This window comes from Pelophylax lessonae, assembly GCF_965119305.1.
Source record: "Pelophylax lessonae genome assembly, chromosome: 2".
NCBI lineage: Eukaryota > Metazoa > Chordata > Amphibia > Anura > Ranidae > Pelophylax > Pelophylax lessonae.
In genome coordinates, this window is record NC_138769.1 from 52751381 (window position 1) to 52777716 (window position 26336).

General features: G+C 41.9%; 1 protein-coding gene across 2 annotated transcripts in view; it reads left to right on the plus strand.

The window, feature by feature from the left end:
- KCNJ6 (potassium inwardly rectifying channel subfamily J member 6) overlaps positions 1 to 26336 on the plus strand; it is a 373722-nt gene that overhangs the window by 114409 nt on the left and 232977 nt on the right. The window lies entirely within an intron of this gene.

Consider the following 26336-nt stretch of genomic DNA (forward strand, 5'->3'; position numbering starts at 1 on the left):
GCAACTGGATCATGTCAGAACTCCATTTCACCACCTGCAGCTCTCACCCTCTACTCCCGCTCCCTGCACGGTGAGACAGACCCACCTACACAGGGAGGTACTAGAGCAAGGCAAGGTAGGGGAGAGAGATGCAAGGAAGCTTCAGGGAAAGGGGTTGGGGTTGCACACTGCACATCGCGCCTACATTCTGCACTCTGTACACAATACATTCCTAAGCTCTGTAGGTAACACACTCCTGAACCCTGCAATCTGCACTTCTGAGCTCTGCGCTCTGTACTTAGCATAATCCTGAGCTCTGCACTCTATACGTAACGCACTCCTGAACCCAGCATTCTTTATAAAGTGCACCCCAGATACAACTGACCCTTTGAGGGCAACTATACTACTGATGCAGCCCGCAATGAAATTGAGTTTGACACCCAAGGTCTAGAAGATGAAGGTACAGCATGCAAGAGGCGAGATACTGTCTACTCAGACTTCACACAAAGGTAAATTCGGTCTCCTATCTGACAATTATTGCACTGCCTAGATAGCCTTAAGAGATTATCGAGTGCTTAGAGTTGCACTTTAAATGACTAAGTGCTTTCTGTAAACATGAGTAACACTGTTGGTGATTTTTTAAAGATGCCTCAGAAGATTTACATTGATGCCGTGTTCTGACATAAGAGCCGCTTGTACGGGATTTGGAGAGACTCTTATCTATTATTGTAAATATTCATTTGTTCTTCCAGAAATACGCACACGGGTTCGTCTTGTTGCCTGTGTGGAGCTCTACCAGGTTTTGTTTGTGTCTGCAAATTTCTGAGTCACTTGTGTCTGCAAATCAACAAACGTCGAACCAAATCCAAGGTTACCAGCTGTCAGGTTTTTGGCCAAACTCTGCATTTGTCTCCGGTGCGAAGCAGAAAAATCCTATTGAGAGAATCTAATGAGAATTAGAGGATGCAATGAGGAAGCACGTGCAAATTTGCTGCCACTCCATGCAGTACAAACATAACCGCAGGATGGGTGAAAAGCTGTAAACACTCATCTGATCTCAAGGAGGTGTCCCCTGGGAATGATCATCAGTTTTACCTTGCCAGGCAAATACACAGGTTCAAAGCCAGACACTGTCAGGATTTAACCACTTTAGCCCCAGCCCTATTTCGGACACTTTTTGTTCACAAGTTAAAACCAGTATTTTTTCCTAGAAAACTACTTAGAACCCCCAAACATTATATATATTTTTTTAGCAAAGGCTCTGGAGAATAAAATGTCGGTCATTGCAAAATTTTTTGTCACGCGGTATTTGCGCAGCGGTCTTTAAAACGCCATTTTTTTGGAAAAAATTTGAAAAATCACATTTCACTGCATTTAAAAAATACTAAACAGTAAAGTTAGCCCATTTTTTTTGTATATTGTGAAAGATGATGTCACGCCGAGTAAATAGATACCAAACATGTTACGGTTTAAAATTGCGCCCCCCCGTGGGATGGCGACAAACTACGGTCAATAGAGATCTCAATCTGCGACGCTTTAAATTTATTTAACGGTTACCAGTTTAGAGTTAGAGTGTAGCTCTTTTTTTTTAATTATTGCCCACGCTCTGGCGATCACGGCGATACCTCACATGTGTGGTTTGAACAGCGATTTCATTTGCGGCTCGACTTGCGTATACGTTTTTTTTTGTGCGCGAGCTAACGGTGACGGGGACGGCTAAATTTTTTTTTTTTTTTTTTTCCTATTTATTTTTTCTTTTTTTTTAAACTTTATTACAGGTTTTTAAAAAAAAAAAATCTGATCACTTTTATTGCTGTCACAAGCAATGTAAACATCCCTGGTGACAGCAATATGTCGTGACAGGTACACTTTATGGAGGGATCGAGGGTCTAAAAGACCCTAGACCCCTCCACTACACTTCCCTGTATGCAAAACGCCGAAAACGGCATTTTTGCATACAGCCGTTTTTCAAATCTGCCGCCTTTTGCAGCACAGTAACCCGGAAGTGACGTCATGGACGCCGCCTCCGGGTTACGTCATCGGAGACCCGATCGATGCCGTTTCCGGCATTCATCGGGACTCCATCCAGCCGGCGGACGTGCCGGCTGGGTGCTCGGGGCTCCCGGTGGGACGGTAGCCCCGAGCAAAGCCGCGGAAGGCGGCGGGAGGGGGGGGACGTCCCCTCCCGCCCCCCCGGGTAACGATCGAGCGGCTCCCGAGCCGCATCGATCGTTACCGACGGAAAGCCGACCGTCGGCTTCAAACAACGGTACCGGGATGATGCCTCTAGCTAGAGGCATCATCCCGGTATAACCACTCAAAGTCAGCCGACGTAGAGGTTACGTGACTGGTAGTAAAGTGGTTAACTACAGCGTCCAATCAGTTCCACGGTTTCAGGGCAGGTCGGAATATTGTGGCTTAATGGCAAGCTGTCTTGTTCTTGTTCTTCGTGTATTGTGGGCTCCAGTCCAGAATAAATCCTTAGGTCTTGCTGACACCGGCTTCAGCTTGTATGAGTGCAGTGAGTACAGCAAGCTTTTGGCAACTTTTGAGCAACTTTATTGAAGCCTTTAATGAAAACTTAAAAGAGAAGTATGGCCAAAGCTTTTTTGGGCATACTTTTTTCAGCACAGAGCGGATGCAGGCTCTGGAAGGATCCCAACTTTATTATCAGGGTCCACCCACATGCCTGGCCGACAGCTGGCTCAGGGCTCTCAGCAAGCCACTGAGAGTCTGAGTCAGCCACTCCTGCCCTCTCCTCAGCCAAGCGCTCCAGTGAGCACTGAAGGGGAAGCGCAGAGAACCACTGACTGACAGTCACCTCAGGTGTCAGGACAAGATCATCCAGTGCCCAGGGCAAAGATGCCAAATTTCACGCCCCCTTTATTATGTGCAAGCTTATGAGAAGGAGGGGGAGAGAGAGCACAGCCCGCACCTCCTCTCAACTCCTTGCCGCTTCCAGCACTGGGCTGACAGATGTATTGATGCTGCTTTCACTACTCCTGTCCGCCTTATAGTAGAAGGAACTTGCGGAGCCTCCATCTTTATAATACATGCTGCGCCCTTCTGCCCACCCCGTGTCCCAGCCCTGATCACCGCTCTCTGCTCACTAAAGACTGAGACCTGAACGATCAGGGGTCATGTGATTGTTTAGTTCTTGTCTTCGTTCAGACCAATGCTGCAGCCATATTGCTGAGAATGTATGTTTATTTTTTTATTTTCCACACTTCTCTTTTAAGTTCCAATAGGTGGGTTTTAAACTTAGAAGATCTATCACTTTAAATTGAAACTCTAGATTTTCAACAACCACCTTCCAGTCTTTTCAGGTAAGTTTTTAGATATTTTCTTCTTGCAGTCTTATAGCCAGTTCCGGAGTACTGAGTGCCCAGCTTGTATAATAATGCACCCCCTAGGGGGAATATCATTATCTTCTAGCCAGGAAATTAGACATCTTCTAGCCAGGAAATTAGACAGACTCTATTTGACTTGCTACACCTTATAATGCACATTGTGAGAAGCCCATGCAGTAAGTTTAGATTTAGCAATTTCAGCACAGAAGAGGAGACTGAAAGTGATTGTAAAGGCTCTGTTTTTATTTTTTCATATAATAAAAAAAAGATATTATATTTACGTTCTCCATGCAATTGTATTGCACAGAGCGGCCCCTTACCTCCTCTTCTGAGGTTCTCCACTGGTAGCAGTCATGTGGGAATGTCGTGTTGCCAATGTGTGTGTCCATAGACAGTCTGTCCTGCCCCCTGCTCCCTTCTAACTGGATTTGACTGAAAGTAGCGGAAGCCAATGGCTCCCACTGCTTTCAGAGCCATCAGTGAATACAGGAAGAGAGGAGAAGAGCTGCAGCAGACAGGCACAGCGCTGGATCGACAGAGGACTCAGATAAGTGTTTAAGAGGGGGCTGGGGGGAGCTGCTGTTGAAAGTTGAAACTTTTGACTTTAGAACTGTTTGAATGTAAGGCTGGAATTCAGCTTTAGGTTTTGGAGACCCAATACTCTCTCCTTTTTTATAATTACAGTCCAGGACCAAATCTCTATATTCCAACTACGATTATTTGACAGGCCCCGATGAAGGGGGAAGTATGAGCACATGAGCAAGAAACACCTTGGAAGCATATGCAGAATAAACCCCTTTTTCTACATATCTTTTACTATACAAACTGGTGTGGTGTTCTTACCTTTCTAACATGACAGTGAGCTCCTCCAAGAGGACCCGAAAGATACCTTAGATGATAGAGAGCAGGTGCCATCTTGGAACGCATGTGGAACTCAAATTGGCGTCCCTGCCATGTTAACAAGTCTACTTTGATCTGCAACATTCGTAAGTGTTTTTACTAGCGCGCAATCAATAAATGCTTCAAAATACTACACCATGAAGGGTCTTTTCCCTAATCATATGGTACACCACTCTGGAGATATCATCTGACTGATTGGAGTACTACTGGGGAACATCTATTTCTATGAGAGAAACTCCTCTCAATGATCCATTATACATTCTAAATGTCTGTGTCTGGGGAGTAGGAAATCTACCTGACAGTGGTGGAACATAGCACAACCCACATTTTGCTGTGTGGGATCACTTGAGAGGATCTCTACTTCATCTTATTGCACTATTTGGAGCACTTGGTGGTTATGTATGGACATTCCCATATACTATTGTGACGGACTCTGGAATATTCTAGCAATCTGAAAAGTCAAATTGTTTATCTTTATATATTTCCAGAGTGATATTGTTCAGAAATGTTATTGTCCCAAGTGAAAGAGGCCCTTCACTTTTTCAACACAAACCACACATATAGAACCCAGGATAACCGGGGGAAGAGGAAATGCTGAGTCCGTTGGGGTTGTACAGCGAGTCTGATTAGTGCAGACCAGACTGGGCTTCTTGGTCACTTTGTGCCCCTTAATAGACACAGGGTAACTTACACATAATAGGGGCCGGGGAAGCTGGACAAGGAGTTTCCCAACCTCTCTAAAGTAATTTGGGTTCCACAAGCCCCCCCACCCAAAGTGACTCACGTCACAACTATTATAAGCTTATTATAAGCTGTTTCTTGATGATTTCATCTTTAAAGGCAGTGCGGTTTTAATTTTGTCATTTACGATAGAGAGCAGCCTCCAGGACTTCTACACCGTATATCATTGTAACGGAACAGGGCACCCTGACCAGGCACCTCCGTTGACAGATGCTCCTAGTGCTTCCCGAGGGGCTCCAAGCACTCCACCAGACACCGTAACCACTTCAGACCCCACGAACCGCCACAGCTTGGTTAGGGTCTCGCAATCTCCTACCCACCCTGGACCTACGACAAGGCTCCAGGTTCCTGTGGGGGAACCTCCTTTCCCCAGAGAGTGCAGCACGAACAAGCTCTTACATAAGCTCTTACAAGAGCTTAGTGATTCTCTAAGGGAGTATGGAGGACCATAGCAATCCCTTGCAGCAGATTCCCCCAATAAGAGACAAGACTCTAGATTGAGGGTGAAGAACTAACTCCCTTCTTCTTTATTGAACAGACTTATATACAGTTTTCACCCACAAGGTTACCACCCAGGTGGACCTTGTTGAAGACTGGACGTGATATTCACAATCCAATAGGAACAAAGTTTTACACTCATACAGTGTACACAAAAAATATACAATGTGGGACAATCCCCCCTCCCCTTTAGCATCCAATCCACATACCTATAAGTTTCTCTTAAGGCAGACAGACAGAGCAATGGGAGGTCATTAACACTTAACAATGCGAAAGGGTAATCCACATTCCCTCCCAATAAACAACAAAAGGAAAACCTGTCTGACATTGAAAGATATGTAATATACACAGCATTTAGGAAGAGCAGATTTCATGGCAAATGGGAATAAATCTTTATATTCCTATATGGAGATATGGCTGGCAAATATGATCGTCCCATCTGAAGCAATTCAAACCATTATTCATCTGTCTTTAACTTCCAGTGATGGTGAGTACTGTCACAATCATAATATAGCATTTATTAAGCACTCTCACACCATATAAAGAACCTTTTCTTTTCCAGAATTTCTCCCTTATCATGTAGGTGATCCTGCAGCATACAAAAAAAAATCTGTCAACTACCCCTGGTGGGTGCCCAGTTTATGTCATTAAATGGCTAACTGACCAAAAACATGAGAAGGAAGAACAGACTTGTCACATAGACCCTTCTGTATATTACAGCTCATAACTTTGATATATCAGGTACTTCCTAACAAGGCTCGAATCGGTTCGGGTTTGTAAATCCTAGGATGGCAAGATTTTAAGGGATGAGAAAATACTCCTTGTTTTGTCACTTTGTTTCACAACTTGTCAATCATCAGATAGAAAAATATTAGGATATGAGATTTTCTGCTTCAGAAATGGGCCGCTACAGAAACTTTAGTTTTGTTATTTTTAAACGTATGTTCATTTAAACCTACTTTCTGTTGGGCATTTTATACACATTACTTAACATGCCATAGTTGAGACTTTGCAGCACAAATACCCTTGACCAGTGGTGATTTAATTTTACCATTGGCTCAGGACTGTGTTAAATACATAGACCCCCGCTAGTTTAAAGGGATCGCATATAAGGTTCAGTGTGTACAAGAATTTGGGGTTTTCAAGTAAAATAAATTTGCAAAGCATGCCTAAAGAACTGGAACTGGTCCCCATGAAGTCTGCTGGAAAACCAACACTTCTAGTAGTGTTGATCTTCTTGGTCAAACAGGTTCCTCCTGCCCACCTCCAACATTGACATGAAGGTCAATAGAAGGAACTGGTGAGAACTCTTGGAGCCAACAGAGATTGACACTCCTGGAAATTACAATTTCCCAGTGGACTTCAGAGGACCATTCCTCTTGAATGGAGTGGTGTTCAGCAGCACAGGCAGCAGGAAAAGTAATTATTTATAGTCCTATTTTGCAGGGTATTCTTTTAGCGCTTTCTTTACAGGGACTCCATACAGAAAAGAAGGTTGGCATTGCTGACATACTTCTAAAAAAAAGTCTGTGAACTTGGAAAACTGCAATTCACTTACTATAAACAACACTAAAGCCTCGTACACACGCAACGATTGTTGGCCGACCGATCGGCCGTCTTTTGTCCAGTGTTGTTGTGTTGGTTGAAATGTGCTCTAGACTGCACACAAATTTTATCGGCCAACAAAAACCAACTTCAAAAGTGATGTCATGTTCTGGTTTACTTTTCGTGTGTTTTTTCTTCTCTAAGCATCACATTTTTGTCTGCCGAAATCTGTACTGACTGAAGAACAATCGGCCGTTCTGACGGCCAACAAAAATTTTATAGCATGCACACCAGATTTTGTTCAGCCGAAAAGTTGCAGTCGGTTGTCGGAAGCATCATACTAACAAGACGACAATCGGCCGATCGGACGTTGGCCGAAAATTCACGGCCAACAATCGTTGCGTGTGTACGAGGCTTAAGCTGCAGATATTTTTAGTATCCCTATGCCACCCTCCTGTGAAGTTCGGGGCTTCAGGTAACCACCTATTCTGCAGAAGCCACAACATCAGTAATTTAAAGGATATAGGAAACTTTAGAGAGGTTGTGATGGTAATGGAAAGTCACAGAACAATTCCAAACTTAGGACTGTGGCCTAACTATAATTAGAATGTGCTTCTATTTCTTCTGACAAGGTAGCCTGTCTCTTCTCAGGTCTATGATCAAAATATATAGACATCAGAGGTGGCAATGGAAACTCATACAAAGTTAAAACTCTGGACTGTGGTCTAACTAGGGTCAGAAAGACTTATGTGCCTATTAATTCTGACAAGGTAGCCTGTCACTTCTCAGGGCTATGATCAAAATATATGGACATTCCAGAGATGCATTTTAAGATTGGCAATTCTTACTAAGGTGTGACATTTTTCAGGTCTCCAAACCATGTCGGTTCTCCAATAGCACTCTTGAGCCCTGATCATTATCTCTAAATTCTAAATGGTTGTAACAGATGATATTATGCCTACGTTAGGAAGAAAGCTATTTTATTTTAATGTATCTATTTTCCTGGGTGTAAAAGTTTGGGTTTCAGATCCAGTAATATGTAATACCTGTCAAAGAAACCTAATGTTTTGAAAGTTTCCATCTATATGTTTTTTGAGTAGACTAATAATGGTGTTGATCTCCTTAGTCTCACTGGTTCCACCTGCCCATCTCCCACAGTGACATGGAGGTTAGCAGTAGGAACTGGTGAGAGATGCTTGGGTCAACAGAGATGGACATTCCTGGAAATGTCAATGTGGACTTCAGGGGACCATTCCTTCTAAATGGAGTGGTGTTCAGTGGCACAGGCAGTAGTAAAAGTAGGTATTTATAGTCTTATTTTGCAGAGTATTTGTATAGGCACTCTATGGAAAGGCTCTCTGTAAAGAAACTGATAGGAATAACAAGGTTTCCATTGCTGAGGTACTTTTGAAAAAGTCTTTAAACTTACAAAGCTATAAATAATGCTGTTTTTTTTTAATATCCTCCTAACCTCCCTCCCTGTGAAGTTTAAGGGCTTCAAGCAACCACCCATTTTGCAGAAGCCACAACATCAGTAATTTAGGAATTGTAGAAAACTTTAGATCACTAAAAGAGAGGTTGCAAGGGCAGTGAAAACTCATACAAAATATCCAAACTCTGGACTGTGGCAAAACTAGGGTCAACAAGTGCCTCTATTACTTCTGACAAGGTAGCCTGCCTTCTCTCCAGGATATGATCAAAATATACATTCCTGAGATGCATTCATGATTGCAAGTTCTTACTAAGGTGTGACATGTGTCAGGTCCCCAACCCATGTCAGTGCTGTATCTTGGTCTAGGCCAACAAGGCCCAGGCCTAGGGCGGCACTTTGCAGGGGGGCAGCAAAAAAGCTGCACCCCGCACAAAAAAACCAGCCTTCTCTTGACTCCCGCACGAAAAGGGTCCCCGCCGGCTTGCACTACACTTTTAGTATAGTGCCAGTCTTATTGTATATGAATTGCATCATATACAATTAAGACTTGTAATTGTATATGATGGCAATAATATTTTGGACCTGCTCACCTCATATGTGCTATCGCAGTATGTCACTGAATTAGTAATATTACTCCAATCTTATAAGATATTTGGACTTGTATTTGCTGCCACTGATTATTTCACTTATTTGTATACTGACTATGGACTTCCTAGTCATTATATAAATAAGTAAAATATTCCTAAAATTACAATCAGTGGCAGCAAACACAAGTCCAAATATCTTAGGCTGCACTAATGGGCACTGATAGGCTGCACTGGTGGCAACTGATGGGGCTTTACTGATGGCCACTGATGAGGCTACACTGATATGCTGCACTGATGAGGCTACACTGATATGCTGCACTGATGAGGCTACCACTGATATGCTGCACTGATGAGGCTGCACTGATGGACACTGATGAGGCTGAACTTATGGGAACTGATGAGGCTATGCTGATGGGCACTGATACACTGTGGTTGTGGTCTGTGGTTTACAGATGCAGAATGGGTCATAAACAGGAAGGGGTGTGGCCTTTACAGGGAGGGGTGGGTCATATTTCAATTAGGGGGTGCACAAGTTTAGTCAGGCCTTGGGCAGCACAAGACCTAAATACACCACTGACCCATGTCAGTTCTCTTGAACCCTGATCGTTAAAGCAGATCTTCACTGCATCTGAGCACCACAAACCGGAAATCACTTTAAAAAACAACCCCTGATGAGTATTTCCATCTTGAGTAAGGGGAAATGATTCATAAAGCATTTACTTCCTGGAATCCATCTGCCCTTAGCTCAAGTATTCATGCAGGAGAGTGTGCTTGTCCGAGAAAACCCCTCCTGCTCTCCTCCCCTCCTGAAGACTCCTGGGATGTATGATATAATTTGCATAGGCAAGAAACTAGGAAGTAAGTGCAGAAATGTTTAAAACAAGTAAATATTATATACTTTCCTATCTATTACTAATGATAACAGCATGAGGACTAAAAATATTCAAAGTTGATTGAGAGAGTGAAGTTCCACTTTAAATCGAAATCCTAAACTTTCATAACAGACAATACCATGCCCACATCAGGAGGAAAGTTGTTGTATTTTATTTTATCTGTTTTTCTGGGTATAAATGTGTGGGTTTTAGATCCAGTAATACATTCCTCCCAACTTTTTGAGATGGGAATGAGGGACACTTATTAGCAAAAGTATGTAGGCATAGGACACGCCCCCTTATTAGTCAATTATACAAAAAAATGATTAGTTAAACCCACAAGTGTTTTTGTTTTTACTACTACTATTCCTTTATACTGGCTTTTGAAATTTACAAATGAAGAAATTTAGAAATTGCATAAAAGGTTTAGTACTGGGAAACTCTTTTTTAATGATATATAGTACATTTTATATACAGCTATATAGATCAGACCAAAATGAGGGACAAATAAGGAGGAAAGAGGGACAGAGGGACATTGTTCCATATCAGGGACAGCCCCTCGAAATCAGGGACAGTTGGGAGCTATGGTAATATGTAATGTCTGTCAAAGAAACCTAATGTTTTCAGAGTTGTATAAAGTACTCGAAACCCATACTTGAGTAAAAGTACAAGTGCTCAATCAAAAAGTGACTTGAGTAGAAGTGGAAGTGCTCAATCAAAAAGTGACTTGAGTAGAAGTACTAAAGTATTCAACGTTTTTTGTACTTAAGTATTGCAAGTAGTTTTTTAAAAAAAAATTTGCTACTCAAGTACTGAAAGTAAAAGTACCAGTAGTTTTGAAAAAAAATTGCTACTCAAGTACTGAAAGTAAAAGTACAAGTACTGTGTTATGTAGTTACTAAAGAAAGAAGTCAAAAGTTTGAACATCATATTGTTTTTTATTATTTCAAATGCAGCTTTTATTTATACATACAGTAGCATTTATTTTCGTATGCGCTGATAACACACATGTTTTGAGCTTCATGAAACCTGCCATCTACTGTTCTGGCAGTGGTAATTTTTATAATTGTAACCAGTAACTATGCAGCACAAAAAAAAATATCGGAGTAGAAGTATTGAAATCATTGAAAAAATGTAGTGAAGTAAAAGTGGAAGTAGGAGAAAAAAATTCTACTCTTGGAAAGTACAGATACCGCCTTTCGGTACTTAAGTACAGTAGTGAAGTAGTTCTACTTAGTTACTATACATCTCTGAATGTTTTGAAAGCTTGCATCCTAAAGTTTTTAAGTTAGCTAATAAAGGTTATCAAAATCCAACATTCCTTCCAAATTGTGGACAAAGGCTGGCCATACATTAGATTTGTATTCATACGAAATTCTGAAAAATATTTATCAGAGCTTTTGATGATGCCATCTTGGAAAGCCCTTAACATTTGTTTCCAGACCTGCTACTTGAATGGATTCCCAAATGTACTAAGTGGATTTCTTTTGTGACTTAATAAATCAATGAAGGAATGATGCAAAGCAAAACTATACCAATAATAATTTGTTTACATTCTACATTAATAATTATGCTACCAAAATTAGTGTGTGCTGTAAATTGCCTCCAGTATTACTCCTGTTTCTTCTTACCGGAGGCTGCCATTTTGGTGCAGCCCAGAGACCCTGAACAGCAGTAAATCTTTAGGCTGTTAGCAGATCTGCCTCTAGTAGCTCTCATTTGCAGCACAATGCCAAAAAATGCCAAAAATGGAAAGCAACTGAGCATGTGCAGAGCAGGATGAGACAGGGTATTACTGGATCTTAAACAGTATAGGCACTTACATAACTATACCTGCAAAGAAGCCAGCCTGAATGATTTAGCAGGACTTAGGTTTCTGACTGCAGTGGTACTTTATTGTTAATGTATATTTAGAAGTAGATATTTATATAAACATCATGAACTTTAATGGCATCCCAGTCATAGCCTGTAGGGTTACCATTGAGTTGGCCAACCCTTTGCAGTTAGAACAGCTTTAACTCTACTGGAAAGGCTGTCCACAAGGTTTAGGAGTGTGTCTATGGAAATGTTTGACCATTCTTCCAGAAGCGCATTTGTGAGGTCAGGCACCGATGTTGGACAAGAAGGCCTGGCTTGCAGTCTACGCTCTTATTCATCCCAAAGGTGTTCTATCGGGTTGAGTGCAGGCCACTCAGGTTCCTCTACCCCAAAACTCGCTCAACAACACTATATTGCCAAAAGTATTGGGCAACCCCTCCAAACCATTTGGTGGAGGGGGGATTATGGTGTGGGGTTGTGTTTCAGGGGTTGGGATTGGCCCCTTTGTTCCAGTGAAGGGAACTCTTAAGGCGTCAGCATACCAAGACATTTTGGACAATTTCATGCTCCTAACTTTGTGGGAACAGTTTGGGGATGGCCCCTTTCCTGTTCCAACATGACTGCGCACCAGTGCACAAAGCAAGGTCCGTATAGACATGGATGAGCGACATTCCCATAGATACACTCCTAAACCTTGTGGACAGAAGAGTTGAAGCTGTTATAGCTGCAAAGGGTGGGCCAACTCAATATTAAACCCTACGGACTAAGACTGGCCATCAACGTTTGTGTGCGTGTAAAGGCAGGTGTCCCGATACATTTGACAATATATTGTATATAGAATCTAATTATAAATTTAACTATGCATACACTACACAAACCTTTATACATCCACATACCATATATAAATATTTGAAAGAAGGAATGTCCATGACCATGAAATGTCTAATTTTTCATGAAACTTTTCCTAGTGCATAGACTGTGCAATGAATACATTTATTTATTTATTTTCCAAATTTTGGTATGTCACTTCCTGTGACATTCCACAAAACCCTCCAAATTGTTTTATTGTCTATCCTACCAGGATCTGTTTCTCACGTAAAGAAGGGCTGAATGATTCAGGGAAATGTGCCACATTGTGAGAATGGAACATCTGCCAGGCCAATTGCATGATAGAACCAAAATTCATTTTGAAATTTGGAGTCCTTGGTTATCGTACATTGACTCAGAAAACTTTAAATCATACTTCTAATTTGGGCCCGCAACCTCCAGGTATTGTTACCACCTATTTTAATTTAGGGGCCCATGGTCACATACCCAGATCCTCACGTAATTTGTCTAGCCTATTTTTCCCTCTCTATATTTCTTTATTTTTCTCCTTTTTACTGCATTGCTCCTTTAATGTATCTATCACTGGAACTCCAAGGATTTACTTGGATATTGTAGTATTCTTTGGTGTACAACTTTGTACTCTGACTGTCTTAGCTGAAATGAAAAATACTTGAAACAAAAAAATAAAAATGACTTTTTTCCTGAATAAGGACCACATAAACGATTTATTTTTTGTTTATTCAGATAATAAACAAGAAAAATTCTCCATCCTTAATTTTTCTATTACTAGATTCAAAAATAATTGCCAAATTAATAGTCAATTTGTCCCCCATTAACCAGTGAAAAATTTAATGAATATTTAAAAAAATCAACATTTTCAAACAAAATTCTAACTGTGAATAGCTAGTCTAAAATATGTATCCTTACAAAAAAAGATCCATAACAACAATATCACGTCGGATACTCCGATGCTTCCGGTCTCGGCCGTAGACCGGAAGTGACGTCATCAAGGCTTCTCCCGACGCGTTGCGTCACGTGTGCGTGTGTGACGCAACGCGTCGGGAGAAGCCATGGTGACGTCACTTCCGGTCTACGGCCGAGACGGGAAGCATCGGAGTATACCGCATCGGCGGTTTTGTGTTTGTCTTTTACACACATCTACCCAGTTTTAAGTGTAAGTCTTCTGCATTTTTTATTAAATATTACCCTGATTTACTGCACCATGAGAGCTCCCTCTTGTTTTTTAATGAGCGAGTGTCCCAGGAAATTATGTTATATATCGAATTGAATGAGGACATAGATAAAAGGGAAAGGAATCTTTTGGTTTATGTTGCAGAGATCCATATATCCATACCTAGAAGCCTTATATTTATTGGAGGATATCTGGAGGTCCTGTATGGTGATTGATTGCACCAAAACGCTCATTTGAGTGTTAATGGAGGTGAGCGGTCATTGCACTTAATGTTGGATGTTTAAGCTCACATACCATCGCACCTGGCTGTCACCGGAATCATTTCTTCATGTTCACTGGATTGTATATGGACTTTTGTCACTTTCACTTGAATATATCAGCACCTGAATATTTTTAATACTACTTTATATATACGTTTTATGGAATTTTGTGATTTTATATTTATCCGTTGTTATTTATCAACTTAAAGCGGAGTTCCGGGCACAGAAGTCATTTTTTAACAAACATACCCCCGGGACAGTCAGGGCTAGCACATTCCACAATGGCTAGCCTCTGATCTGTCCCGGTTCGCACTTACCTTTTAGAAGAAATACTTACTTATAAAATTTCTTCCACAGCGTTTCCATCTCTCTTGTGGGCAGCTGAAGCCGGCGCGGTCCTCTTCTGCGTCTTCTTCCGCGTCTTCTTCTCCCAGAATGCGCCTGCACCGGCCCCTCTCGTCACTTCAGGTGCGGCGCCGCATTCCTAAACAGCTTCTGGGCATGCCCAGAAGCTGTTTAGCAGGGGAATGCGGCGTCGCCCGGAAGTGACGAGCGGGGCCGGTGCCGTCGCATTGATTCCTGGGAGCGATGACGTTCAGCTCCCAGGAATCATCGCGAGACAGGAAGTGACGGCGGAGCCACGGCGCTGAGGGAGGAAGTACCCTGAGGTGAGTATTTGCGATCTTCAATTACAAGGTGAATTTAAAAAAAAAAAAACCTAACTATCCCATTCCTTTTCAGGTGATGCAGAACTAGCGGACGGGAACAAAAAAAAAATATTGATTTTGTGCCCGGAACTCCGCTTTAAGCACTTTTTGAATTGTGCTTATCACCATATTTTGCACCTTTTCTAGCACACTGAATATAACCTCACTTGCACTGATTAGCACAAGTTGCATCACCGCCACTTTTTCAGCAACTCTTGTCTTGTTGCTCATCATCAGTGTGCATTTATTTAGCACTGATCACTTTATTCATCGTTTATCTTTTATGAGCTTTTTATTCACTATCTATTATTTATTTATGATCGGTCACTGATCACTTCATCTTTTACCTACTTCACCAATTATACTAATTGTTTTGTGTTATTCACCGGCTTGCTTTTATATTATTGCTGCATCATCGTCTGCTTTTTATCACCTGTCTTTTACCTACATATCCAGCTATATCTATATATTTTATATATTTTTTGGTGTGGTCCACCATTCCCAAGAAATTGAGCGCTGATTCTCTCTGCGTTAATAATGTATTTATACATGTATCCATTTTCCTTTCTTTATTTATGTTTTTAGTCTAAAGTATGTATTAATCTCCTTATCTATAGTTATAGATGCACTTTAAATTCCTTGTCAAATGTTTATCTTTTCTTTGTCCGTCAACATATTAAATCCCAATCTATTATGTTTTTATGAGCCAAACATCTCCAGCAGGAAACATTAGGCTGCATTACAATGCTGATGGCCTTTTTAAATGGATTTTACCCTATTAGATTTCATACAAAGCAGAGCAAGGCAAACTTACCACAGCTGCCGACAACTGTGGCTGTAGTATTCTTCCTTCCAGCCGGTGAGTTTTATAGACTGCATTGGCCAGGAAGCGATCATGTCCTTTTCTAGGTATTTACTGCACACAAACCAGTGTCAGCATGAAAATCCCAGTGCGCGAGAGGCTAGGGCGACATTTACGGAATGATCTGAGGTCTCGGCAAACCGGCTTGTCAGTCTTGTCAAGTGGTATTAGAATTCTCTGCTCTCTCATCTCACCAGCGTCTCTTGCAAGACAATAATCCCGCTTTAGAGAGCTGGGGCAAATAAATAAATAAAAGTCTACCAGGCTTGCGTACATGGAGGCAGCATGCTGAATTTTCTGGTAAAATATAGATTGATTTGGCAGAACAAAGCCAAGTCCCTCTAGGTTGGAGCTATGCACATCCAATACTTTTGTATCAAGCATTAAGATTCCGAGAGAAGCAGTGAGAAATCTTTGAGGTTTTAACGGGAGAAGAAGTGTTTGCGTCATGGCTGGGTTATGCGTATGTGAAGGGATGGAAAAGTAGCTTATTGATGTGGACAGCGGTAAAAACTATTACCGGAAAAAGTACAGAAACAGAGATGTAACTTGCTGAAGGCAACCTTGTTGGGAAAATGAGATTGCCTGTAAAGCTGTCTCTGCAATAGAAGAGAGTAAATATTCACTTCTCCTGCTGCCCTTACTGCCGAAAGCCACTCTGTTGAAGAGACATTGGGGTTGATTTACTAAAACTAGAGAGTGTAAAATCTGGTGCATAGAAACCAATCAGCTTCCAGTTTTTTTTTTTTTTTTTTTGTCAAGGCTAAATTAAACAAACTGAAGTTACAAGCTGATTGACTACCATGCAGAGCTGCACCAGATTTTCCACTCTCCAGTTTTAGTAAATCAGCCCCATTGTCTGCTAAAAACTGTTCAGAAACTGACACTTTTGGGAGAGTCAACATTCTCTGTCTTCTCTGTTCTTAATTGAGCTCAGTGGTGTAACCGAATAGTATATGCAACCACAAGCATCCGACATTCAAGGACTTGTTGAATTTTGAGAGCTCTTTTTTAATTCCCTTTATAATTCCCTTCTCTTTGGCTTACCTCTACATAGGATATCCCCCCTTCAATACATCGTGAATGTTGCTGCCAGACTCATCCACCTTACCAATCACTCAGTGTGCGCTAATTTTCTCTGTTCATCTCTCCACTGGCTTCCGCTCACCCAACAAATTAAATTCAAAATACTAACAACATCTTACAAAGCCATCCACAATTTAGCCCCCAGCTACATCATTGCCTAGTCTCAAAATGCCAACCTAATCGCTCTCTTCGTTCCTCTCAAAACCTCCTGTTCTCTAGCTCCCTCGTCACCTCCCCCCCATGTTTGCCTCCAGGACTTTTCCACAGCCTCTCCCATCCTATGGAACTCCTTACCCCAATCTGTCCGATTATCTCCTACTCTATTCGTTTTTAGACGATCCCTGAAAACCCTCCTCTTCAGAGAAGCCTATCCTACCCACACCTAACAACTGGACTTCCATATTCTCCATCAGCTCATCTACCACAGTTATTGCCTTTTGTTTCACTTGACCCTCCCTTCTATATTGTAAGCTCTAACGAACAGGGCCCACTTATTCCTCCTGTATTGAATTGTATTATAACTGTATTGTCTTCCCTCATATTGTAAAGCGCTGTGCAAACTGTTGGCGCTATATAAATCCTATATAATAATAATATTAAAAATATTAGAATGAAGGGCAGATACCACTACCCTGTCACCATTATACATAACTCGTTAAGCATACTGCTGCCTACCTATTCATACACATTGGGCCATGATGTGCATGCCTCCACTCTGTACTTTCCTGGGTCCTTGTATGGGTTTCAGCCCAAGGAAGTAGGGACTGAAACTCATACAAGGACCCAAGGAAATAAAGAATGAAGACCCAGTGGCCCTTTTTGCCTCTTGGCTGCTAGTGGCCTTATCTTGAGAGTGTCACCCCGGTATTTCTAGCAACCCCTAATAGAAAGCTCCATGCTTGGGACACTGTGGATCCACCTTGGAATGGTGAGATGTTGAGAGCAGTCTTTATTTGATGGATATTGGTAGTCAGCAGATATGATCCTTCTAATTGAGCGGTGCAACCTCCATAGATACAGTATAGGATTTATGACAAAGATATACGGTACACTAAGATCTTTCTCTCTCCCTCCTCTGGTCTTTCTCTCCCACAGTCAAACTTCTGGTAATGTTCCCTTGGGCTGATTTATATACTATCTAATCCAAAATCCAGCAAAGACTAGGAATCCCTCCTAATAACCACAATAGGTGTGCAGATCCAGGAACATATGCAGAAAAAGAGGGCAAAAAACAGAGAAAGTATTTTTAACCTGCAGTCTCAATCAAAAGGATGTCATCAATATAGCGGAGACAAACTTTTGTTTTGCCTGGCTATGTATACGTTTTGCCATCTCTACCTAAATCTACATATGGTGCGCAATTGTTGCAGTGGTTTACCAGCAAACTAAAGCCCTGATGAAGGAGGATAATGTTATCCTCCGAAACATGTTGGATCTTTGATGTCATCATATGATTAAGAACTAAATATATTTGCACACCTTTGCCGTTTTTAATGCTTGGACTGATGTAAGTATGTACAATGTATGTGGCATACCGGTGTGATCCCTTTAGAACAGGGGTGGGCAATTCATTTTTCCAAGGGGCTACATGAGAAACTGAGATGCTTATGTGGAGCCAAACCAAAGTTTTGTAAAGAGTATTTTGATTAACCCTGCAGCCTTAGGCTCAGAGAGGCATGTTGACATTGTAAGCATAGCGGGCCAGACAGGGACAGCCATAGGGACAGATGTGGCACTGCTACTGCTGTGATCTCCTGTAACTTCCAGGTTCTGTTCCCAGTGGTTGCCCTGATGCATTGTGAAGACAGGTGGTCGCTTACTCAGCACAGCCACCATTCAAGGAACACTTTGGATTTACTCAATGAATGCAAAGTGTTCTCTAATTGAACAAGGCGGAGAGGCAGGGCAGTGATTTCACATTTTATTTAGAAAATGTTCTCTGAATTGAACCCATGTTGAGGAAACGTCCTCCTGTGTTCAGTAAGCAGCAATGCAACCTCTTGCCTGTGTTCAGTAAGCAGCAACGCAGCCACTCAGCACTGAACCTGAAAGCTAGCAGCAATCACTGTAGAAGAGCTTCTACAGGAATCCCACAGGTATGACACATACATACTTACATTGGTCCATATTGGACCAATGTAACTAGGAAAAGGTCGCCACCCCTACATTTTAAGCAGTATTAAACCCCAAACCAGAAATTTAATATATTGCAGCCTAACGATCATTAGATGTGGTGGCTGCATTCGTTTTCTTTTTTAGGCTTTCCCCCTCTGTTTTCACCTGGTGATCTGGCCAGTAACACACCTCCTGTCAGATTGTCTTCATTCTGAATGAAGGGGAACAGGGGGAACCTTTGAATTGCAGCATTGTCAGCATTGTCAGTCTACACTAACAAATTGAAGACAAACTCCAGCTCACACTATGTAAGCAGGTACAACATAAAGTATTTTTCCCCCTTTTGAAATAAAGGTTTTACATGAATAAAGCTGATTATTGTAAGCACCCCTGTCAGTGGTAAATGGTTTTGTCTTAACTCTCTAACTGCTACATCTGAAGGACAGCTTGTTATGTTAAAAAACAACAGACTTACTGGCTGGATCTCCAGATGAAAATAGAAGAAAGAAAGCCTAAAAAAAGAAAACAAATGCAGCCATCACATCTAAGAATTGACAAGCTGCAATATAATAAATGTTTGCTTTTGGGTTTAACCACTTGCCAACCGCCCACCGCAGTTCTACTGCGGCCGGCTGGCTCGGCTGCGCGAAACGACGTAGCCCTATGCCGGTCGCAAGCGTAGTGCTGTAGTAATGTCACTGGTCCCCCCAAAAGTGTCAAAAATGTCAGTTAGGGGTCCGATCTGTCGTGCTGCAATGTTTAAGTCCAAATAAAAAATCGCAGATCGCCGCCATTAACAGTAAAAATATATAAATAAATAAAAATGACAAAAATATTTCCCCTAGTTTGCAGATGCGATAACTTTTGCGCAAACCAATCAAAATATGCTAATTGCAATTTTTTTTTCTAAAAATATGTAGCAGAATACAAACTGACCTAAAATGATGAAAAAATTTTATTTTCAAATTTTTTGGGGGAATGATATATAGCAGAATGTGAAACATATTGTTTTTTTTTTGGTTTTTTTTTTTCAGAATTGTCGCTATTTTTTTGCTTATAGCGCAAAAAATATAAACCGCACAGGTGATCAAATACCACCAAAAGAAAGCTCTATTTGTGGGAAAAAAAGGACATCAATTTTATTTCGATACAGTGTCGCACGACCGCGCAATTGTCCGTTAAGTAACAGTGTCGAATCGCAAAAAATGGCCTGGTCATTAAGGGGGCAAATCCTTCCAGTCCAGAACTGGTTAATACTTCTTTCAGCTTTAAAATAGAGTATGTGGCAGGGTGAAGTGTAACCTCAAGAAAATGGTTCTGTGTCAGTTACATAAAACTGGTACTTTTAGATCAGGGGTCTCCAAACTTTCTATACAAAGGGCCAGATTACTGCATCAGTTGGAGTAAACAATGCCCCATCTTTGGTGTCAGTGAGAGGAATTGTGCCCCATTGTTGATGTCATTGGGAAGAACTGTGTCCCATCATTGGCGTCATTGGAAGTTATTGTGCCCCATTTTGGTTTCATTGGGAGGAATGGTCCTCCATCATTGGTGTCATTGGGCCCCATTGTTGGTGTCATTGGAAGTTATTGTGCCCCATCTTGGTTTCATTGGGAGGAATGGTCCTCAATCACTGGTGTCATTGGGCCCCATTGTTGGCGTCATTGGAAGTTATTGTGCCACATCTTGGTTTCATTGGAAGAAATGGTCCTCCATCATTGGTGTCATTGGGCCCCATTGTTGGTGTCATTGGAAGTTATTGTGCCCCATCTTGGTTTCATTGGGGGGAATGGTCCTCCATCATTGGTGTCATTGGGCCCCATTGTTGGTGTCATTGGACGTTATTGTGCCAAATCTTGGTTTCATTGGAAGAAATGGTCCTCCATCATTGGTGTTATTGGGCTCCATTGTTGGTGTCGTTGGAAGTTATTGTGCCCCATCTTGGTTTCATTGGGAGGAATGGTCCTCCATCATTGGTGTCATTGGGCCCCATTGTTGGTGTCATTGGAAGTTATTGTGCCCCATCTTGGTTTCATTGGGAGGAATGGTCCTCCATCATTGCTGTCATTGGGCCCTATTGTTGGTGCCATTGGAAGTTATTGTGCCCCATCTTGGTTTCATTGGGAGGAATGGTCCTCCATCATTGGTGTCATTGGGCCCCATTGTTGGTGTCATTGGAAGTTATTGTGCCCCATCTTGGTTTCATTGGGAGGAATGGTCCTCCATCATTGCTGTCATTGGGCCCTATTGTTGGTGCCATTGGAAGTTATTGTGCCCCATATTGGTTTCATTGGGAGGAATGGTCCTCCATCATTGGTGTCAGTGGGCCCCATTGTTGGTATCATTGGAAGTTATTGTGCCCCATCTTGCTTTCATTCCATTGTTGGTGTCATTGGAAGTTATTGTGCCCCATCTTGCTTTCATTGGGAGGAATGGTCCTCCATCATTGGTGTCATTGGGCCCTATTGTTGGTGTCATTGGAAGTTATTGTGCCCCATCTTGGTTTCATTGGAAGAAATGGTGCTCCATCATTGGTGTCATTGGGCCCCATTGTTGGTGTCACTGGAAGTTATTGTGCCCCATCTTGGTTTCATTGGGAGGAATGGTCCTCCATCATTGGTGTCATTGGGCCCCATTGTTGGTGTCATTGGAAGTTATTGTGCCCAATCTTGGTTTCATTGGGAGTAATGGTCCTCCATCATTGGTGTCATTGGGCCCCATTGTTGGTATCATTGGAAGTTATTGTGCCCCATCTTGGTTTCATTGGAAGAAATGGTCCTCCATCATTGGTGTCATTGGGCTCCATTGTTGGTGTCATTGGAAGTTATTGTGCCCTATCTTGGTTTCATTGGAAGAAATGGTCCTCCATCATTGGTGTCATTGGGCCCCATTGTTGGTGTCATTGGAAGTTATTGTGCCCCATCTTGGTTTCATTGGAAGAAATGGTCCTCCATCATTGGTGTCATTGGGCCCCATTGTTGGTGTCATTGGAAGTTATTGTGCCCTATCTTGGTTTCATTGGAAGAAATGGTCCTCCATCATTGGTGTCATTGGGCCCCATTGTTGGTGTCATTGGAAGTTATTGTGCCCCATCTTGGTTTCATTGGGAGGAATGGTCCTCCGTCATTGATGTCATTGGGCCCCATTGTTGGTGTCATTGGGAGGAGCCATGCCCCTTCGTTGGTGTCAGTGAATGAAATACTGCCCCAAGGGCCAGATAAAAGCAAACAAAGGGTCACTTCTGACTATGGGCCGCAGTTTGGAGACCAATTTAGATTACCCTGGCTGAGCAGTGTAGCATAAGCATGTAAATCACAGATTGTTTGAAATCATAAGACATACATAGAGGTTATTAGGTTGGCTAGAATTCCAAGTTTACCATTGATTAAAATTCAATAACTTCATTTCCGCTAATCAGATGTGAGTCAGTCAAGGAAATGAAGTGTTCGGGATGTTTCTGTACCTTTTTAGAATGTCACCCATTTCCAGCACAAGGAACAGACAGAACCAAGTGTCAGAGGTACAAAGAGAATACAATATACCTTCATGAATTTTATGTCAAGAAGTCAGAATAAGCCCGGAGCCCAAATAATATATTCCATGCCTTCTAACACAATACATTTCACACCGCGCTTAATATGTGTGAATTATGATGGTGGGATGAGTCCTAACACGATGTAAGCATAATTCCATCTCCGGTAATGAAATGAAAGGTCTCCAAACAGATAAAAGCTCTAATCAGTAACATGGAATAAAATAAAGCGTGTGTTAATATATTCTCCTTAACATTATCTGAAGGTCTGAGGAAGTGCTGGATGGGCACAAGTTTATTTTTCTTAACTCTACTTTAAAGGGATTGGAAAGGCTGAAGGTTTTTTTTTTTTATCTTGATGCATTCTATGCATTAACCACTTCTGGACAGGAAGGTTTTACCCCCCTTAATGACCAGGCCATTTTTATGCGCTACGGCACTGCGTTACTTTAACTGACAATTGCGCGGTGGTGCGACACTGTACCCAAATAAAATGTGATGTCTTTTTTTTTTACACAAATAGAGCTTTCTTTTGGTGGTATTTGATCACCTGTGCCATTTTTATTTTTGGCGCTATAAAAAAATAAATTTAGACAATTCTAAAAAAAAAAAAACAAAAAAAAAAGCCAATATTTTTTACTTAACATTCCCAATAAAAAAATAAATGAAAATCAATTTTTTTAAAAATTTTAGGCAAATTTGTATTCTCCTACATATTTTTTTAAAAAAAAAATCCCAATAGGTGTATATTGATTGGTTTGCGCAAAAGTTATCGCGTCTACAAACTAGGGGAAAGATTTATGTCATTTTTATTTATTTATATTTTTTTACTAGTAATGGCGGCGATCTGCGATTTTTAGCAGGACTGCGACATTGCAGTGGATAGATCGGACCCCTAGCTGACAATTTTGACACTTTTGGAGGGACCAGTGACATTACTACAGTAATTAAGGCTAAAAATATGCACTGTTACTGTACTAATAACACTGGCAAGGAAAGGGTTAACATGAGAGGCAATCAAAGGGTTAAATGTGTCTCTAGGTGGTGCTTTCTAACTGTGTGGGGGAGGTGCTTGTGCTGTGGGAAGGCAGAAATTCTTGTTCCTGCTTAGCAGAAACACAGGATCTCTGTCTTCACCTGTCACAGAACAGTGATCAGCCCTTGTTTACATAAGCAGACCTCTGTTCTGCCTCTGTTGGGAATGATCTCTGGGTCCCGGTGGCTATCAGGTCTGCCGGACCTGCTGATTGGCTGATGTGTCCAATCACAGCTGAAGTTGGTTGCAGTGCGCAAACCTGGACGGTATGTGATTTCGCCTGGAGGAGTCGCCGATCCACGTGGGGCGGTCAGCAAGCTGTTAATTAGGTGGTTTTGCCTACAATATCAGATTTGACCACAAGGTGGAGCCAGTGTTTAATTTACTGTTTTTATAGAAACTGTAAAACTATTCACCTTTAACAAAAGTTCTCATCATTCTTCCATCTTAGGAAGAGAAACAGGTGCATCCTGGGAACTCAGACTGAAAGAAGGAACCAGCTATAAGAGCACATGTTGGACTAAAACTTCCGCTTGCATCCTCTAAACGCAGTATATTTCATATACTGATTATATGTATATGTATCTGTATTTGTTTTTTTTTTTAAAAGTTCCAACCAACCCTGTTTTGTGACCACTTATAAAAAAAAGGGGGGGGGGAGGGTATTTATCATGTTTATTATAGCTATACATAAATGTTTTGCCTTTCATTTCTATTTTAAACGAAATGGGTTGTTTTACAAGGTGATCATTTAGGCTCCGTTCACATGTCAGCGTATGGATCGCGGGCAGAACCGACGCCTGTGCGTTGCCCGTTGATTTGCAATAGCCCCCCAAACGCTGAGCAATGTTGCCGCAATTTCCGCCTGCCGAATCGCGGTAACATCGCGCAAAAAAAATCGTGGGACGCAATACGCTCCAAAGAAGCTCTTGTACTTTTTTGGGCGTAATGCGTCCCGCGATTTTTTTTTGCGCGATGTTACCGCGATTCGGCAGGCGGAAATCGCGGCAACATCGCTCAGCGTTTGGGGGGCTATTGCAAATCAACGGGCAACGCACAGGCGTCCCGCGTTTTACAATAATCTCCGGATCGCGGGCGGAACCGCATCGGTTCTGCCCGCGATCCATACGCTGACATGTGAACGGAGCCTTACAATCACTTTAACTAGCAGCATTTATTTTGAAAATTATAATTTTATGAATGTTCATTACAATTTTCATTCCTTAGTGAGGTCAAATTGATGTTCATTTTCATCCAGATAGAATAGAACAATTTTCTTGAACAAATTAATCTATGACAGTGGATGTATGCTCTGTTTAGGAAAACAAGAAGTTGGACAGCGCTATCTGGATATGGGTAGTTGACATGGAATCCTCAAAGTATGTAAGGAGCCGATTGTAAGTCTAGGGCAGGAATCCTGAATTTGAAGCACGCCACAGGCCAGTTTTGCCTAGCGACCCATGGTTCGTCTGCTGTTGCGGGCTTATTAGTTGGAACCCATGTTGAATATACCTGCCTCATGTTATCACTGGATGTTTTGTAGCTGTAACGTCTAGCCAATGTAGGATACAGGATATTTGGATATACTTAACCCAATCAGATGCCCCCATGTACTCGGACTATAAGTTGTCGCTATGATAAATTGAGTAGCCATTTTGGCCCTTATGGTCCAAGATAAATGGAGTCTGAACATAGGTGCGAGTATGCACATGTGCACGTTTTCCTATTGAAGCCTACAGAATCACTATCTCAATATGGTCGTATGATGATTACTGCGGTATTATTATATATGGATAACTTGATTGTTCGGTTCATAACCCTGCTCTTTCTTCGATGATCCGATTTGCATTGGGAAAAAGCGGTCTGTCTTGGTCTCTCTGGCCCTGAGGAAGCCTTGTGCGAAATGCGTTGGCTTGCTGGGGACCCTTAGACCATGCTCCATCATCATCTTTTGATACCAAGTATCGACATTCCCATTTGGGAATATATTTCTACATATGCGTTTCTGTCTTGTTTTGTTTTGATTTTATATATGTCAAATATGGGAATTTTTCCCCTTTGATGTACAAGTTTTATCCTACTATGTACAATAAAATTATGTTTTAGATAAACTGTGTGATATATATGATCCTCCTCCTCCCACCGGCCTTGAAAGCCACATCTTTTTTGTACTTTGTGTCGATTTTAAGTCTAGATGGGGATTTGTTATCAAGTGAGATTAAAATCATACTGTTTGTTCAAAAATCTACTAGTGTATGGCCAGTGTAATCCATGGATAAGTGGAGCCTGCATACCATGGTGGCAACGCTTCAGAGGCTGTATGAGCCCAAAGCTCGTTGCCACTAAGAAGAAGGAACTAGTGATTGTCACGATGACCAGATCATTTTTCATAAAGGAAAGCTTTATTAACCGGTTGCCGACCGCCGCAAGTACATATACTGCGGTGGTCAGCCCCAGCCAGGCAAAGTGACGTACCGGTACGTCACTAGCCTGGGAGCCAATAGCGGGCGGGCGCGCGCCGCCGGAGGCGCGCTCCCGCCTCGGCTCGTTCATGGACACCTCCGTGCGTGTGACCGGCGGACCCGACGTCCGCCGGTCACTTGCGATCGTCCGCTGTGAAGGGAGAAAGGCAGACGGCTAGTGTAAACAAAGCCGCCTGTCATTCTCCCCTGTGTAAAAGCACTGATCTAACGGTCCTGCTATGTAGGACCGTTGATCTGTGCTGTTACACACACAGCCACATCCCTGCACAGTAAGAAGCACGCCCCTAGGGACACACATAGTCACTGCATCTCTAATAAAGTTAAGTTTTACAGCAACAGTGCTTATGTATAGCACTGATTACTGTAGTAATGTCACTGGTACCCCCAAAAGTGTCAAAAATGTCAGTCAAGGGTCCGATCTGTCCTGCCGCAATGTCGCAGTCCCGCAAAAAAAAACGCAGATCGCCGCCATTACTCGTTAAAAAAAAACAAAAATGACAAAAATCTTTCCCT